The sequence below is a fragment of the Scardinius erythrophthalmus genome (assembly GCF_964197995.2).
Source record: "Scardinius erythrophthalmus genome assembly, chromosome: 8".
In the NCBI taxonomy this organism is placed as follows: domain Eukaryota; kingdom Metazoa; phylum Chordata; class Actinopteri; order Cypriniformes; family Leuciscidae; genus Scardinius; species Scardinius erythrophthalmus.
In genome coordinates, this window is record NC_138228.1 from 1,141,129 (window position 1) to 1,150,593 (window position 9,465).

Genomic DNA, 9,465 nt, shown 5'->3' on the forward strand with positions numbered 1-9,465 from the left:
GGAGAAAAGACTTGAACTAAAAAGAAAGCTGTCCGTCCGTTTAGTACTGAAGTACGTTTGCGTAGAGAACGTTTCTGGCCTAGCTCTCCTGTTTACTGTGATCTGCATCTCTGAGGCCGACCGGACTCATATAACCTGCTGTTTCTGAGAAGCTGTGAAACCTTAAAGCATTGACTCGACTTTTGTGTTTCTAGCACATATTTGCAATCACTCTCTTCACGTACTGCCTATAAAAACACCTGCACACAGATACGAAACCGCAGAGACTTTGAGAGGGAAAATTCTTGAATGTAATGTCTGAAATCGTGACACCTCTGTGTGTGTTTGTTTGTTTGAGTGACAGAAGGGTGTGTCACCATGACAACAGCAGAGAAAGCGAGCCGGATCCGAGTGATGCACCGATGAAAGCGTAGCTCATCTCATGTTCTAGTGCTGTGAATCTGCCTTACTGTTACTCGGACTGGATTCTGTGCCTTCATTTAGCGACGGTAGCATATATCTCATGGAATCATCTGTGTGTGTGTGTGTGTGTGTGTGTGAGGATGACGAAGATGAAAACCACTGTGTTTCTCTGATGCTGAAGATGGTCTGTGTTTATTCATCTGCTGGAATAAAACAATTATGGACCTTCCTTTTGCTGTCAGTTTATTTCCTAAAACATGAAATCAAAATTCACTTTATTTACCTCGTAAATTCATGTTGCACCTTTATCAGCAGCGCTGGTTCCAGAAGTATTTCTTCCATATTTTATCTATTTAAAAATAGGCATAATACTGCATTTGATTTTATTTATTTCTTTCAATCAGCACAAAGTCTGTCTATTTTTAACTTGCACATAATGCATTAATTATATATTAAAATAATAAAATGTTTTTTTATTTATTTATTATTTGTATTACTTTTATATAGAAATGGTGTATAATTTATTATTTACAAGATATGACACTCTTCCAGTTTCCATATTTTGTATATTACTTTAATCCCTCGTCATGGCAACACCGTTCAAGATATTTAATACTTGTTCGCAATTTAGTATCTTTAATATTGTGTCATGTTGAGAAAGTTTGGTGTGAATCGTATGACGCCTTTTGGAGTGTCATCATGATGGGGGAGTTAGAGAGTGAGCCAATCAGCAGCAGGGGGCGTGTCCACTCATGAAGGGGGAGGAGAGAGAGTGAGCCAATCAGCAGTAGGGGGCGTGTCCACTCATGAAGGGGGAGGAGTGAGAGTGTGTGAGTGAGAGAGAGATTTAAAGAAAGACTGTAGAAAGAGAGATGGCTGAGAGACATTACAACGAGGAGTATTCTCAGAGGAATATTTCAGGCAAGAGCTTTAGGCGTGCGTTAATAGAATATTTGAAAGGCTTTCCCGCTATTCCATATTTCGATATTTTGCCATTACTTTAATCCCTCGTCATGGCAACACCGTTCAAGATATTTAATACTTGTTCGCAATTTAGTATCTTTAATATTGTGTCATGTTGAGAAAGTTTGGTGTGAATCGTATGATGCCTTTTGGAGACGTAGTTAAAAATTCAGAGCTTGATTAAAAAAATCCACATTCAAACTAAAATAATCTCACAAAAAACAACACAAAAATCTCCCATTTCTCCTTCGGGTTGTGAATGTTCTCACAAATCACTCAAACGATACTGAGAAGAAGGTCAAGGTTATGAGTTGTGAACTTGTGACAGAAATGTCTGCACTTTACAACCGCAGATCATTCAATGGCATCTACTGATCCACAAACTGATTGCTGAAGTTTCAGGAATCTATCAGTGTGATAGTTTTGGATTTCATGAGACTTGGAGATTTTGGAAATTATGACCACATTTATGAAAAAAACTGTCATGCAGAAAACAACAACAACATCAGAGTAACAGTGCAGAAACAGTTGCCCAATTTCCTCTGAGCAATAATCATTATGCCATAATGACTTCATTATAGATCATTTGTTGAGATTTACAACTTATTCATGTGCAAAGATCAGAATACAGTGTTTCTTAAAGGTGCAATATTTAGGAGGATCTGTTGACAGAAATGCAATATCATAAACATAACTATGTTTTCAGTGGTGTATAAAGGCCTTACATAATGAAGCGTTGTGTGTTTATTAGCTTAGAATGAGGCATTTCTCTCTACACACACCGCGGGTCCGCTTACATCCACATGTTTCTACGGTGGCCCTAAAAGGACAAACGCGTTTCCTCACTATGTTGTTCTTCATGTAAAGAAGCTTCAGCTAAAGTCAGCGAATAAAACACTGACACAATGATAAACAAGTAACAATAATATTCGCAATAACGTCGTTTTACTGAATAATCAAGTAAACCTGATTTCTTAATTTATCTTTGTAAAGAAACCTCATTGTTTTACTGGCTACTCTCTGCTGTCTCAGATGACGACATCACTTCCTGTCGGCCACCGTAACTTCTGTTGGGTGCAATTCACAACCTCACTTCTAGATGCCGCTAAATATCACACACTGCACCTTTAAGGTCCTGGATTTTGGTTGATCTTCTGTTGAGGGTAGAGATGCAGGATAGATCGGCCACCGTATCAGTATCGGCCGATATATGTTCAATTTTAATGTTAGCGTTATCGGCCCGATAAGAAAAATTTATCTGATATATTAAAGCTGATGAATAATGGATTATTTTTGTAAAGAATTGTTTTTGTAATCAGGCTCTCAAAAATGATTAAAAATTTTTGATTTTGATTTATTGGCCAAAATATCGGTTATTGGCTTTCAATATATAAAGAATTATTGGTTATCGTACAAAATGTTCATATCGGCGCATCTCTAGTTAAGGGACATTACTTTCTGGTGTTCTTCTGATCTTCTTGTAAAGCACTAAAGTCTTAACAGATAGAGACTATTTTGGAGAGTTTCATATTTTCCTGATTCGAGTAGATTAAAGCTGTACTTGTGTGCTAACATTACCTACATAAAAATATCTAGGTTATTATTATATTTCCATGTATTCCAAGCTTTGGCATTATTGTATTATTACAGTCATGCCAATGAAGCAATTTTGACTTAGAATTTGAAGTATCTACCGGGGATGTTCCTAAGATGACCAGCAATTAAACGGACTTGCCTTTAAGGGTCTTTGGTTTTGCATTGGCAAGCATCCGTGAAGAAAATGTCAAAAGCGAGATGTACAGTGAGAAAAATAAGTATTTGAACACCCTGCTATTTTGCAAGTTCTCCCACTTGGAAATCATAGAGGGGTCTGAAATTGTCATCGTAGGTGCATGTCCACTGTGAGAGACATAATCTAAAAAAAATAATCCAGAAATCACAATGTATGATTTTTTAACTATTTATTTGTATGATACAGCTGCAAATAAGTATTTGAACACCTGTCTATCAGCTAGAATTCTGACCCTCAAAGACCTGTTAGTCTGCCTTTAAAATGTCCACCTCCACTCCATTTATTATCCTAAATTAGATGCACCTGTTTGAGGTCGTTAGCTGCATAAAGGCACCTGTCCACCCCATACAATCAGTAAGAATCCAACTACTAACATGGCCAAGACCAAAGAGCTGTCCAAAGACACTAGAGACAAAATTGTACACCTCCACAAGGCTGGAAAGGGCTACGGGGAAATTGCCAAGCAGCTTGGTGAAAAAAGGTCCACTGTTGGAGCAATCATTAGAAAATGGAAGAAGCTAAACATGCCTGTCAATCTCCCTCGGACTGGGGCTCCATGCAAGATCTCACCTCGTGGGGTCTCAATGATCCTAAGAAAGGTGAGAAATCAGCCCAGAACTACACGGGAGGAGCTGGTCAATGACCTGAAAAGAGCTGGGACCACCGTTTCCAAGGTTACTGTTGGTAATACACTAAGACGTCATGGTTTGAAATCATGCATGGCACGGAAGATTCCCCTGCTTAAACCAGCACATGTCAAGGCCCGTCTTAAGTTTGCCAATGACCATTTGGATGATCCAGAGGAGTCATGGGAGAAAGTCATGTGGTCAGATGAGACCAAAATAGAACTTTTTGGTCATAATTCCACTAAACGTGTTTGGAGGAAGAAGAATGATGAGTACCATCCCAAGAACACCATCCCTACTGTGAAGCATGGGGGGGGTAGCATCATGCTTTGAGGGTGTTTTTCTGCACATGGGACAGGGCGACTGCACTGTATTAAGGAGAGGATGACCGGGGCCATGTATTGCGAGATTTTGGGGAACAACCTCCTTCCCTCAGTTAGAGCATTGAAGATGGGTCGAGGCTGGGTCTTCCAACATGACAATGACCCGAAGCACACAGCCAGGATAACCAAGGAGTGGCTCTGTAAGAAGCATATCAAGGTTCTGGCGTGGCCTAGCCAGTCTCCAGACCTAAACCCAATAGAGAATCTTTGGAGGGAGCCCAAACTCCGTGTTTCTCAGCGACAGCCCAGAAACCTGACTGATCTAGAGAAGATCTGTGTGGAGGAGTGGGCCAAAATCCCTCCTGCAGTGTGTGCAAACCTGGTGAAAAACTACAGGAAACGTTTGACCTCTGTAATTGCAAACAAAGGCTACTGTACCAAATATTAACATTGATTTTCTCAGGTGTTCAAATACTTATTTGCAGCTATATCATAAAAATAAATTGTTAAAAAATCATACATTGTGATTTCTGGATTTTTTTTTTAGATTATGTCTCTCACAGTGGACATGCACCTACGATGACAATTTCAGACCCCTCCATGATTTCCAAGTGGGAGAACTTGCAAAATAGCAGGGTGTTCAAATACTTATTTTCCTCACTGTATGTCACGATATGCAAGTCATGACTTTCATAAGGGAATCACTGTTGCAAGGGATGAATACATGCATATTTTTCAAGAAAGTGAGCAAGCATTCCTTAAACTGGGAAAAAAGAAAATCTGTGATTAAGTTACTAACAAAATTACCTACCTGCTATTTTGTTGTAGTTGTTCCGATATGGAGCCCTAATTATAACACTGACATAAACACACGAATCAGATACATAACGCATGTTCACAGAGCGACAGAAAACTGAGCTGAACTGCATGGATAAACGAATAAACTTGATTTAACCTTTTTCTGTGATTTGACCACACACACACACACACACACACACACACACACACACAGAAAAACCTAGTCTAAAGTCAGTGGCGCATTATTTATTGCTATTTTAAGGGCGCATGCTTGGCCATAATGTAGCGTGTGCACAACGCATGCTTCTCTCATCTTTGCAAACCCATACATAATTACAGGGAAAATATTCCACACGAGGGAAATCATTGTGGTGTCCATGAAGATGTGAAAAATAGGCATAAATCTAGCTTACACATTTACCCAAATTATTCAGGCTAATTGTAGTAATGACGGATCAAACCTGTTTGACCAATAGTGGCAAGATATTCCGCCGTTATAATATCAATCCGCCATGGAACAAGCGCGCCTGCTCTTAAAGGGAATGTGAGATGTCGCTCTGATTGGTTTATTTCACGTTACGCCCAAACCACACCTATGAGTAATGAAGCTCTTCAGACCAACACATTTTAGATTTGCGCCGAGTGCAAGAGTCATTTTCGTAAATGCATAATGGCGATGGATGTTTATAATTATCTTGATGGCAAACTACTTCCAGACAGTTGGCAAATAAAAGAGAATCCTTTGGCTGTGCAAACACACACACACACACACACACACACACACACACACACACACACAAGTCAAGTCAAGTCATCTTCATTTATATAGCGCTTTTAACAATGTAGATTGTCTCAAAGCAGCTTTACAGAGATAAGCGTATAATTTAAGGTAACAGAGATTGTTTCGGCTTTACAGCAGAGTTAAGTTATTTCCATCTAAAGTTAGTTTTAATTGATTTGGTTCCGTCGCAACAATCATTTGTTATTAAATTAGGGGCCGCTAAGACGACACCATTCTCTCTACACAGACTTTAAACGCGAACCTGTGAGAAACGCTGATGGCGTTCACATGCGCATTTAGAATGGGTTCTATAGTTATGTGCGTTAGAATATACGCAGGTTTGGAATTCCCTACAAGCCAAGCCTAAACAAAATACTTGTCTTTCCTTATAAATTTTGATAAGGAATTTTATTTTATTTGTTGCTTTGGGGTAGGACCGCAAGACGAATTTTCCCGACAACGCCTTATCTGTAGAGTGGTAGTGGGATCCTCCATAGGGGGAGACTAGTTGGCACTTCAGCACTGCGTTGTCATCGGTCCAGGCGAAGGTCCTTCGTCAGATCTGGATACGGCCTGGATCCGGCAGGCTGCAGGAAAAACCTTGGGATAAACACAGACACTAAAATTAGCGTAGATGCCATTTTTCTCATGATGTAAAGAGTACATCAGGATTTTTGGGAAGTGTTCCCGGTTCCGGCTGACCTAGTCTATGCAGCATAACATTAAATTATAGAAGTCTATAATGTATTATGTGAATGCTAGGTCAAAGAGATGTGTCTTTAATCTGGCTTTGAACTGACAGAGTGTGTCTGCTTCCCGGACAATGGTAGGAAGACTGTTCCAGAGTTTTGGTGCTAAATAGGAAAAGGATCTACCGCCAGCAGTCGATTTTGATATTCTAGGTATAATCAACTGGCCGGAATTTTGAGATCGTAATAGACGTGACGGACTATAATGCGTTAAGAGCTCGCTCAAGTACTGCGGAGCTAAACCATTCAGTGCTTTGTAAGTAATCAGCAATATTTTTAAATTTATGCGATGTTTAATAGGGAGCCAGTGCAGTGTTGACAGAACTGGGCTAATATGGTCATACTTCCTGGTTCTGGTAAGAACTCGAGCTGCTGCGTTTTGAACCAGCTGTAGTTTGTTTATTAAGCGTGCAGGGCAACCACCCAGTAGAGCATTACAATAATCTAGCCTTGAGGTCATGAACGCATGAACTAATTGTTCCGCATTTGTCAATGAGAGCATATGACGTAATTTAGATATATTTTTAAGATGGAAAAATGCAGTTTTACAGATACTAGACACGTGACTTTCAAATGAAAGATTGGTATCAAAGAGCACACCCAGGTTCCTAACCAACGACGAAGACTTAACAGAGCAGCCATCAAGTATTAGACAGTATTCTAGGTTATTACGTGAGGAAGTTTTTTGTCCAATAATTAGAAACTCTGTTTTTTCAGAATTTAGAAGTAGGAAATTACAAGTCATCCAATTTTTTATATCCGCTATGCATTCCGTTAATTTTGTGAATTGATAAGTTTCGTTAGGTTTTGAAGAAATATAGAGCTGAGTATCATCGGCATAACAGTGAAAGCTAATTCCATGTTTCCTAATGATATCTCCTAAGGGTAGCATGTACAGAGTGAACAGCAACGGTCCTAGTACTGAGCCTTGTGGTACGCCATACTTAACCTGTGATCGATGAGACATCTCATAATTTACTGCTACAAACTGATAACGGTCAGATAAGTATGATTTAAACCATGCTAGTGCATTTCCTGTAATGCCAACATAATGTTCTAATCTATTTAAAAGAGTGTTGTGGTCGATGGTGTCAAATGCAGCGCTAAGATCGAGTAACACTAATAGAGAGATACAACCACGATCGGATGATAAGAGCAAATCATTTGTGACTCTAACGAGAGCTGTCTCGGTACTATGGTACGGTCTAAATCCAGACTGGAAATCCTCGCAGATATCATTTCTTTCAAGAAAGGAACACAGTTGTGAGGATACTGCCTTTTCTAGTATCTTTGACAGAAAAGGTAGATTCGAGATCGGCCTGTAATTGACTAATTCTGAAGGATCAAGTTGCGTTTTTTTAACAAGCGGTTTAATCATAGCCAGCTTAAAGTTTTTTGGTACGTATCCTAGAGACAAAGACGAATTAATGATATTAAGAAGAGGATCTATGACCTCTGGAAGTATTTCTTTCAGTAGCTTAGTCGGTATAGGGTCTAACATACATGTTGTAGATTTAGATGATTTAATGAGTTTAGTAAATTCTTCCTCTCCTATAGCAACGAATGAATCAAATTTTTCCTCAGGGAGACTACAATACACTGCCTGATGTGATACTGTAGTAGACGGTTGCATAGTTATAATTTTGTCCCTGATATTATCAATCTTATAAGTGAAGAAGTTCATAAAGTCATTACTGCTGTGTTGCTTGGAAACTTCGGTGCTTGAAGCTTTATTTTTCGTTAGTTTAGCCACCGTTTCAAATAAATACCTAGGATTATGTTTATTTTCTTCTAATAGGGTTGAAAAATAAGCAGATCTAGCAGCTTTTAAAGCCTCTCTGTAAGTAATTGAGCTCTCTTTCCATGAAATGCGAAATACCTCTAGTTTTGTTTTCTTCCAGTTGCGCTCCATCTCTCTGGCTGCTCTCTTAAGGGCCCGAGTGTGCTCGTTGTACCACGGCGTTGGACTATTTTCTTTAATCTTCTTTAAGCGCAACGGAGCAACTGTGTCTAAAGTGCTGGAAAAGAGAGAGTTAAACCTTTCTGTTGTAATATCTAGTTCTTCTAAGCTATCTGAGATGCTGAGATGATGAAACTGATTAGGAAGATTATTAATAAAGCAATCTTTAGTAGCAGAAGTGATAGGTCTCACATATTTGAAACACGGAGTCGGCTTTGCAGCCTTGGCTAAATGCAAATTACACGAGACTAGATAATGATCTGAGATGTCATCGCTCTGCTGCAGAATTTCAACGGCATCCACATTTATTCCGCGTGATAATATTAGATCTAGAGTATGATTACGACGATGAGTAGGTCCTGACACGTGTTGTCTAACTCCAATTGAATTTACAATGTCTTTAAATGCCAATCCCAATGCATCTTTTTCATTATCGATGTGTATATTAAAATCACCAACAATTAGTACTTTATCTGCAGTCAATATTAATTCTGATAGAAAGTCCGCAAATTCTTTGATAAAGTCTGTATGGTGCCCTGGTGGCCTGTATACAGTAGCCAGCACAAATCTCAAACGTGATTTATCGTTTACACTATATATTTTTACATTAAGCACCAATGCTTCAAAAGAATTATATTTAAAACTTGATTTCTTAGTGGTTTTGAAACTATTACTATAGATTACAGCAACACCACCCCCTTTGCGTTTCAGACGAGGCTCATGTTTATAACAGTAATCTTGCGGGGTTGATTCATTTAAAGTAATGTAATCGTTTGGTTTTAGCCAGGTTTCTGTCAAACACAGCACATCTAGGTTATTATCTGAAATCATATCATTAACAATGAGTGCTTTTGAAGTAAGCGATCGAATATTCAGCAACCCAAGCTTTAGCATTTGCTCATCTGTATTATAGCTGTTTTTTATTTGTTGAACATCAATTAAATTTTTAACCTTAGTTGGGTTTAAACGTTTTTTGGATTTCCAAATTCGGGGAACAGACACAGTCTCTATATGATGATATCTAGGTGAAAGAGGCTCTATGTGATGGGATTTATCTGACCTTGGTGACGC